This window comes from Arachis ipaensis, chromosome B10, assembly GCF_000816755.2.
Source record: "Arachis ipaensis cultivar K30076 chromosome B10, Araip1.1, whole genome shotgun sequence".
NCBI lineage: Eukaryota > Viridiplantae > Streptophyta > Magnoliopsida > Fabales > Fabaceae > Arachis > Arachis ipaensis.
Window position 1 is genome coordinate 23,000,010 of NC_029794.2, and position 10,246 is coordinate 23,010,255.

The window sequence follows — 10,246 nt, forward strand, 5'->3', positions numbered from 1 at the left end:
TCCATCTTGGAGAGCAAGCCAAGGATGGAGAGCTCGGATTGATGAAGGGTGATGATCAAGAAAGGACTAGAGGTAATTGCATGTTGGTTAATGCATGGTTATCTCTTCTCTCTCTTTGTGGCTGAACCGGTTTTGTTGAAGGAGGAAGAAGTTGGTTCAGTTTTGGCTTCAATAAGTGGAGGCTCCCCTCTTCTATATTAAGGGTGGACAGCCACTGTTTGAAGCAAGGAGAAAAATTGAGAGGGCAAGGCACAGAGTTCTCAGAGTTACCTGAGCTAACAGTTTTCTCTTCTCCTTCAATGTATTCTGTTTTGTATTTTTCTGTTTAATTTTGTCATGTCTTGAGTCTCATGGTAAAAGGCAAACAGTGAGGTTTGTAATGAAAAAGCCATAGAGCGGAAAGAGGCAGAGAGTGCAAAATTAAAAGAAAAAGCCATAGGTGTCTTAGAGTTCCTTTGTTCATCTATGTTGTGTTTCATGATTCTGTGGGAATCCCCTTGTAAGTTGGGTTAGCACTTTACAAGTTGTAATCTGTTGATTATAGTGAAATTCCATCATTGTTGTGATGGAGACTGGATGTAGGCTGCACTGCACTTAGCAGCCGAACCAGGATATATCTTGGTGTAATTTTCTTCCTCTCCTACTCCATTTCTGTTTTCTATTGCACAGGAGCAAAAACCGAAAATGTCTCGTGCCAAGTGACGAGACAAAATGAAAATGTCTCGTGGCTAGGGACGAGCTAAAAACAGAAAAGTCTCCTCTGAATCCAGCAAGTGTTAGCAAGCGAAAAAGGGGCTAAGATTCAACCCCCCCCTTTCTCTTAGCCACTGAAACCATCAAATGTCGTTATTTTAATTTTCACCTTTTGTTCAGATATATTTAATTTCTATAGAAATGAAATATGAACAACAAAAGAAAAAGACTAAATTATCCTTGTTAATCTAACCCTAGTCTTTTCTCTCACTTTGTTCTCTTTTTTTGTTTCACATTGAAACGAAATTTTAGTAGAAAATATCTTTGCTTCTTTCCTAAATTCATGGAGACTCCAACAACATCGATATCGTTTTGCCAATGATTTGAGTTTGTACCACCATCACACATTTCATTCTAGAAAAAAGATGTATTTTAATCTTCTTTTTTTGTTTACATTCGTATTCTTTCTTCTACCACTATTTTTGCGCATCTTGATTTCTTTCGTGTGCGTTTGTGTTTCTTCTTCTATTATTATTTCTGCGCATCTCAATCTCTTTTTTATTCATGTTTGTATTCATTGTCTATTTCTGCTCTCACTGTCGTCTTTTATTTCTTTTTTTATCATCACTCAAATTATTGAAAACGGCGAACTATTGTAATATTAATTTTATTTTGTTGATGTGTTATATAAGAATTATATATGTATGCGTCTTTATAGTTTTAATTTAGATAATAATTTATTAATATTTTAATTAAAAATATTAAGGATATAAAGTATACAAAATAATAATAAAAAAGGCTGACAAACTCCTCTCACAATATACTTTAAGAAACTAAACAGCAGAACTCAGAGAACTCCGTTCCAAAACTGACCCAAAATCATACTCACCGTTGTGTGTTTATTACAAAGATTTTAGTTGACTGCAAAATCCACCATCTCTTGCATCTCTTCAACAACCATCTTCCTCCCTGTACATACCATCATCATTTCATTGATTATTTCAATTAATTAAGTCCCATTCCACATACATATATAATACATATATCTAACATATGGAGACTTACCCATAAGCAAAGTTTGGGCTGATATCTCAAGAGGCAAGGGAGGTGCTCCCACAAATATGAGTTTTCCACTTGTTTTCAATAAACCAAGCAGTGGTTCAACCGAGTGATTACCAGAAACTGTGTCGATAATACCATCATTGTACGCATAGCATCCTAATTAAACACGACAAATTGTTATGGCTACTAGCTATCTATCTAGTTATATTTAGATCATGAAACAATGTCAATAATTTATGTAAAAGAGTTTTCCTGCAACTGTTGGTGATCATGACTGATCAAGAAAGCATCGGCATCAAGCTTCTCCAATGCTTCCTTCTTCTTGCTAGGAGAAGTGCTTATTATATTAAAGGCCTTAGCAAACCTGACAGCCACGTGACCAAGGCCTCCAAGTCCAACCACGCCCACGTGCAACCCCGGCTCAGAAAGCCCATAATATTTCAATGGGCTGTAAACTGTGAATCCAGCACTAATCTGTAAGTCGATTTTGTGTCTATAACTATTTTCATTCGATATCAATATTTTGTCTAATATGTTATTTTTTTATTTAAATGAAAATCAAATTCGCGATAAATTAGTCTTTAACCTATCAGCTTAGGCGATATTGTAGACAGTCAAAAAAAAAAAAAATTTGCACGTATTTGTTATTATTTACTCATAGTATTAATTACTATGTATACATACTATTCTTAAGTACACACTATTTTCAAATACGTATAGTACTATCAATACGTATTTATATATTGATGGCATATATGCATTAATACTGTTCACTATTCGTCTATACATGTACTTTACAATTCAAAAAATATGATACTATTTACAAACAAATAATTACTAAGCAATTCAGTACTATTCACAAATATTGTATTAGTCGCAAATACGCCATTTGCATGTTTTAAAACACCATTCGAAATCAATATCTACTTAATTGTTCTCAAGTTTGGTATTTTGTAAATATTGAATAATACCCCATGTTTTGAATGGTTTGAAATGATAGCTAATTACAGTAACGTTAGCCGTAGATATATGTTATTTCAGGTAGGGATGATACTAGCTAAATATATAGGCTACATGCTGTTAATCTACTATGTCACACTAAAAAGAAAGGACTATACCAATAAAGATGAAGTCGTCCAATATTGAATATTAAATTCTAATATAAGGACCTTTTTTTATACTTATTGAGTTAGTTATTAAATTTTGATATCCAACTTGTAGGGTATAGATATATTGTTTATTTATTTAGTTATAAAATTTATTCTGTTATCTTTTTATATTTTTTAGATACAGATATCGAATCAAATCTTAATCTTTTAGCTTCTTAGTAAATATCGGCTATTTGGTGAGTTTTTAATTTCCAATGGTCGTATAATTTGTATTGTGATTTTTGAAATTCTTAACTCAAATTAATTCTTCATATATGATAGGCAAGATTTGTCATGTTTATTCAATTATGATAGTATTACATATTTTTATAAATTTTAAATCAGTAATAAATAATAAAGGTAACTTAAAATTATATGTTTATAAAGAATTAAAGGTGGATGAAAAAGAAAATTGTTCGTTACTTGGTGATTTCGGGTGCTCGACGGGTCGGGTGATGATGGAAGGATGAGGGGGCGAAATCCTGAAGTAGCACAGAGCGGGTTCCTGGCTTCTAACTGGAGACTGGTGGAGTTGGTGGCGCGACGGACGAGAGAGAGGGAGGTGGCCACCTGCGAGGACACTCCAACGATCAAGTCAGTGTCCGTACGAAATGATAGCCATATTAGGAAAGGTAACGTGTACCTTGGGAGGAGTGCTGTCCTCTCCCCTTATATACTGTGCTGGGCGGGTCCAAAGATGACCTAGCCCACTGGCCAGCACGCCTATGAGCTGTCCCTGTCCACGTGGGGGGAGAAAGGTCGTTCCGGACTCCGAGTCGGGGCTTCGGGTGTTGCCCCGAGGAAGCCGACCCGTCCGGTTTGCTAGGCGTGGTGGTTAGACGTCGACCGGGTCGGGTGTTAGGATCCGACCCGTTGGATTTCCCTTCAGGAGTAGTCTGGGCCTGGGTCAGGGGTGGTGCCCCGACCTGGCGACTAGTTGGGCTGGACCTATGATAGTTCGTAACAGTGCCCCCAACGCGTTGGCCCTGAGGTTTGGAGCTCGTGGCTAGGCGCGTTTGTCCTACTCGCCGAGATGGGATGTGTTCTTCTTCTCAGGAGTTCGTTGATGGCGTTTCGTGTTTCTCATGCGTGGTTATCTCGTTTCTGGTGCCGCTTCCTTGGCTTTTGTGCGGGGCATTAAATGCCCCGTTGTTTCATGATTTGAAATTTGTGTGAAATGTCAAGTATGCCCCTATCTTTTGGCGCTCTTCCTCGACGGTTACACTCCTTGCCCCCTTTTTATTTTCACAGCCTCCTCATTTCTTCACTCTTCTTTTTCCTATTTCTACTTCCTGGAATCGCTGCTGCTTCTCCTCTCTTTCCTACTACTTGCTCGTTCTTCTTCATCTTGCTTTTGTTGCTGCTTCAACCTTTCGGCCTGCTTCTTCATCTTTTCTGGTACGTTGATTTTTCATGGTTTTTGTTTTGCTCTTACCTTTTGGTATTTGTGCGTTTTCCTTTATGCATGCATGGGTTTTTGCTTGTTTTCGTTGCTTCTTCTTTTAGAGGGGGCACCACTGGGTTTTCTTTGAATCTTGCTTGAGTTCTGGACTAGTATAGGGGTGTCTGGGGGGTGATTTTGCCTTTACTGTTTTAAGGGTTCTCGACCTCCTGTTTTGACTAAGTGGTGTCCCCACTGTAGGTATGGCCGAGCGCCTCATTCTTCCGAATCAGGCTCAGCGCCCACTAGCCGACTTCGTTGATCACTATGCTTGGGTTTCTTCTAATGTGAAGGACACCGCTTCTAAGGTCACGAAGGAGGGCCTCCAGGATTTGCGCCAGGCGGGGCTCTTATGTGGGGGTGGTCCCGAGGAGGCGCTTTACCAAGTTTACGTCCTTGCTAATCGCGAGCGCGTTTGCCAAAAGAACTTGGCGGCTCCTCGGGTCGTTGACTGGTTGTGGGTTTATGAACCCATGTTCACGACCTTGGGGGTTCGCCTACCTTTCTCCCCCTCCTTTGTCATGGGCTTGCTGAACCATTGCGATGTAGCACCATCGCAACTGCACCCGAACAGCTGGGCTGCCATCCGGTGCTTCGAGGCGGTTTGTGAATATCTGGAGCATCCGACCTCTGTAAATGTTTTTCTCTACCTCTTTCTTCTCACGAACCCTTCTTGCCAGGGGAAGGCGAAGAAGGGATATATGTCCTTTAGGGCCCAACAAGGTCGTATAAATTTTGGCCTTTTCGAGGACTCTTTCCATGGTTTCAAGTCTACTTTCTTCAAGATTAGGCCAATCGAGGGTCATCAGCCCTTCTGGCTTACTGCGGAGGGGGAAAGACTGATCCTGACTTACTGGAGTTTCGGGGCAGGATCTGACTATTTGATAAAAATATCCTATGACTGGCTGAGCCCGGAAGATCGCAATATTTCCGACATCTTGTTGGCTATTTTTGGCGAGAAAAATCTTAAACCTCGTATGGTTATGGGGGACCGAGAGGCCGGTCGGTCGTATGTTGGTGAGTTTTTTACTTTTTGTATTTTGAGTGTTTTGCCCTTCAATTGCTCACACCTTTGTTTTTTGCTTGCAGTTTCCATGGCTGGCGGGAAAAAAACTTTGGCTGATTTGATGAGCCTCATCCAAGGGGATGGTGAGGGCGGTGAGGACTCCTCGGCGACTCCTTCGGCGATTCAGGACCAGGGAGACGCCGGGGAGGGCAGTGGTCGGGCTGACGGGTCCGACCAAGGTCAGTCGGAGAAGGTTGAGGCCCCCCAGAGAACACTTCGGGGAATCCGAGTGTGGAGGCGGAGGCTCCTTTTGAAGAGGAGGATCTGGGGTTTGTTGATGATGACTTGAAGGTCGTTAGCAACCCCAAGAAGAGAAAATGGAATTCCGGGAAGGCGCTTTCGGTTATGGATAAGAACTTCGATGCAGGGGGCTTCATCGAGTCCCAGTTGCTCCCAGGCACCGAAGAGTTTTTTCATGATGCCGACCTTTCTGGGCAAGCGATGTGGATCTATCGCAGTCTTCTCCGAGCTGCAGCTATTGCCAAGAAGTTGGAGCTTGTCTTGGAAAATTACCATGCTATTCTAGTGAAGCTTCGGGACTCCCAAAAAGATCTGATTGACTCAAGATCTCGGGAGGAGTCTCTGAAGACAAAATTGTCTGAGCAGGAGAAGAAGGCTGAGGAGGATGCCAAGGAGATCAACAGGCTGGTGGACTGGGACAATGCCTTGATGAAAGATATGAATACTGCTCGTGGTGAGGTTGCTGCTGCTGAGAAGAAGGCCAAGGAACTTGAGGAAAAGCTTAAGTTGGCGGAGAATTCGGCAGAGGCTGCTCGCCAGGAGATGGCTGCTTTGAAGAAGAAAAACAAAGAGCTTGCGAAGGGGGCCCGGGAGGCCGTGAAGCTGACTGAGGAGGGGATCAAGCTTCAGGTGGCCATGCTGGCTCCCGACCTCGATCTTTCCCAAGTCGATGCTCTCAAGACTGTCGAGGACGGGAATATTGTTGACATCTTCAAGTCTTAAGTTGGATACTTCTCTCAACCTTTGTATTCCTTGCTTTATCTTTGTAATTTGTTTTTATCCTGGGGCCTAGTTTAAGGCGCCCTTTAGTTGTAACAAATACTTTGGCACTTTTATCTTAATTAAGCCGCTTTCTTGGTTATTGCTTGCTTGCCCGGGCCGTCGGGGCTTTGCTTTTGTTATTTGTTTTTGCTTACTCGGGCTGTCATGGCTTTGCTTTTATTGTTTTATTTTTGCTTACTCGGGCCGTTGCGGCCTTTTGGTCTACCGTTTTTATGGTATTTTACTGTTTTGTTGCTTGTGGCTTTAAGCTGTTTTGCTTTGGGTCCCTTTGGTTCCCGGGGTGATCAGTCCCGGGTTCCCGTTAGGTCGACCGTTCGTTATTTTTCGTCATTTTGTTGTTTCGACATGAATCTTGCAAAAAGACAAACTTATCATATACGCATTGTTAAAACTTTGAAGCAAGGAAGTGATGTAATGCATAATTAAGTGAAAGATAGTACAATGTAAAAGGAGATTTTTTTTTAAAAAGGGGGGAGGATGAAGTCGTTAGGTCGTGTGGTTGCTTCTTCTTATGAGTAGAACCTCCTCAGGTTTGCCATGTTCCATGTTCTCGGTACCTTTCTTCCATCCAACTTCTCTAACTTGTAACCTCCTTTGCCGAGGACCTCTCTTACACTGTAAGGGCCTTCCCAGTTTGCAACCAACTTGCCTTCTCCTGGGGTTAGTAGCCCTATGTGGTTGCGTTGTAAGACCAAGTCACCTTCTCCCAGGCTTCTTTTTAGCACCTTGCCATTGTACCTTAGGGCTATCCTTTGCTTTATCGTTGTTTCTTCTAGGTGCGCCATTTGCCTTGTCTCGTCGACCATATCTTTTTTGATTGCTTCACTTCCTCCTCCGAGGAGTACCCTTGGACTCGGTTCCCTGACTTCGACTGAGATGACTACGTCGACCCCGTATATGAGTCGGAAGGGGGTTTCGCCGGTAGATGATTGGAGGGTGGTCTTCTAAGACCATAGGACCGAAGCTAGCTCGTCTGCCCATGAGCCCTTCTTTCCCTCAAGCCGCTTCTTTAACCCTTTTAGGATAACTTTGTTAGCTACCTCCACCTGGCCGTTGGTTTGGGGGGTGTTCGACTGAGGAGAACATTTGCTTGATTTTTAATCCAGCTAGGAATCCTTTGAACTTCTTGTCAGTGAACTGTGTCCCGTTATCTGATATGACGGTTTCTGGGATTCCGAACCTGGTGACCACTTGCCTCCACATGAATTTTTGGCAATTCGTTGAAGATATGCTAGTCAGTGATTCTGCTTCTACCCATTTGGTGTAGTAGTCTATGGCTACTATCAAGTATTTCACTTGCCCAGGCCCAGGTGGGAATAGTCCTAAGAGGTCAACTCCCCATTGGGCGAAAGGTCGGGGGCCATCATCAGGTTGAGTTCTTCGGGTGGTGCTTTGTAGAAGCTGGCATTTTCTTTACATTTTTTAATGAACTCCTGGACGTCTGACATTATTGTGGGCCAGTAATATTGGTGCACGACATATGTTTTTCGGATCATCATCAGGTTGAGTTCTTCGGATCCAAGCATGGTTAGCTTCTTTCATGATTTGAGCCCTATGCTTTACAACAGTACCATTTTCGTCATGCCTATTCCTTCAAAACTATGTTTCACCACAAATTCCAACAATAGAATTATTCAACTACTTCCTATATTGATTATTAGATCTTACTACATACATACCATTTATTCATTAATTTAATTCCATTATCACTTCATCAACTATAGTCGTTGCGTCGTTTTCAACATAACCTTTTAGTGAAACTATTTCAATGGCCAGTTTAGGATGAATATTTTAGTAGGTATGCGGATGATTATTTTAATTGTTACGTAGATGATTATTTTGATTGAATTGGGTTAGTTATATATAATTAAAATATGTTGGATGTTCAATTCATTAGATATGCAGATGATTATTTTTATCCTTAAGTTGATGGTTATTTTTACTATGCGTGAGCGACGACGAAGGCAACGTGTGGCAAGCCAATCAGCAATGGTGAAGTGGGATAATTATTGATGAAAATGGAGTGACTGCCAGTTGAAAAAGAAGAGGATATTGGAGTGAAATGTTTTGATAAATTAGAGTTTGGGATGATTATTTTTTAAAATAATTAAATAGAATTTTTTATTTAAGTAATTTATGGAGTATTTTTTGTTTTTTATATGTATTGAACTAAATATCCAACCCATTATTCACATTGTTAAAATTTCTCATCATTTTTTTAGCAGAGTTCTTACTTAAAAAAGTGATACCTAGCTATATGTAAAGATTATTTAGGTTTCGCCTTATACAGTAATGATTAATCTTATGCCCGTAACCTCATAATTCTTACCGTATAGGCATAAGTGAAATTTTAAGAAGAAATATTAGACATAAGTGTAACTTCCGGTGTCCATTTATGTCAATAAAATTAGGTTCCATTTTGAAACAAAAGCCGCACGTTTTGTGAATCTTGAGCCATGTTTATTGGAAAGAATATGGAAAAAAAATAAAAATATAATTTTTTTTATAAATAATTAGATATATGGACTTTTAGTTTAATGTTTCTATTCAGTGGGCGTGGTTATTGACAAGAACTTTTTGAATCTATCGTTTGGGCTCATAATAAATTAAAAGTTGCTCCTGCTACTCAGCCTAGAGCCTTGAGTATTGTACATGGCCGTGCTATAGGAGTAACCCATTACCTTCTTCCTTATTATGACAAATTTTTGTGAAAATTCCGATAAGAAGAAAAAAGAAGGCGTTAAGAGACCCTCCTGACCCCACCCTAGACACGCAGCATCCGACTAACTAACTATAGGTGACCCAGCTTATCTTTTAATAATTTGCAATCAATTCATTCTATTTTTTTCTTTTTCGAGGATAAATTTATATATTTAAAATACTTCGATCTTCGTCATAAAATTCTCCTTATTATAATGGGCAACAAACTAAAGTAAACATGATAACGGCATTCATTTTTCGATAGGTTGTGGGTCGTGAAGGTGACAGCAACATGCAATGGTGGGAGTTAAAAAATATTTTTTTTGGCTAGACAGGTTTAGGAACTCATCCTGTTTTCATTTTATAAACCAGCCTCCTAGAGTTAAAACAAATTAGTAGGTTTTGTTAAAACTGAATTTGGATTTTGAAATTGTGATTGATGTGTAAGTTTTGTTGATTCTTTTTATTGCTGTTACGATTAAAATTCAAAATTAAAATCTGATGATTTTCTTTCTTTTCCATTGATGTGTATTTCTTTTGTAGGTTATAGATACATTATTGCTAATTTTAAAACTTTTGTTGCTGTATTCTCTAAATTTGCGTTTTCATAATCTGATTTTGAATAGTTGTGTTTGATTTCTAAATCAATTTTTTACTCTGAAATATTGTTTGCTGTAATTTTTGGTAATACTAGTTGAAAGTCAGGTTGATAACGATATAGGAATGCAAGTTCAAAGGTAGGCCAATTTACCGTCGAATTGCGTTATTGCCAAAGTTGAAACTATGTCAGATCGCAGTCAATCAGTCTCCCGGCAATCTCCTGAAAACATTAAACCTCCAAAGTTTCTCTTGCATTCTACCGCTTCCAAACACAGAATCTAACAATAATCATTATGACCATCGAACAAATGAATGAGATTGGAATCTAAATCACCATAAAAAGCGGTGATTACTGTTGACATGATGTTAAATAAAAGCACTATTTGATATGAATTTGTATTAAAAAATAGAGAAAATTAAGTAAAAATTCAAAAAAAAAGAATAAAAATTTCTAAAAATAGAGTCAAGAGAGAGATTAAAATTTTCAATTATATAATGCCTATCCTACTGTTA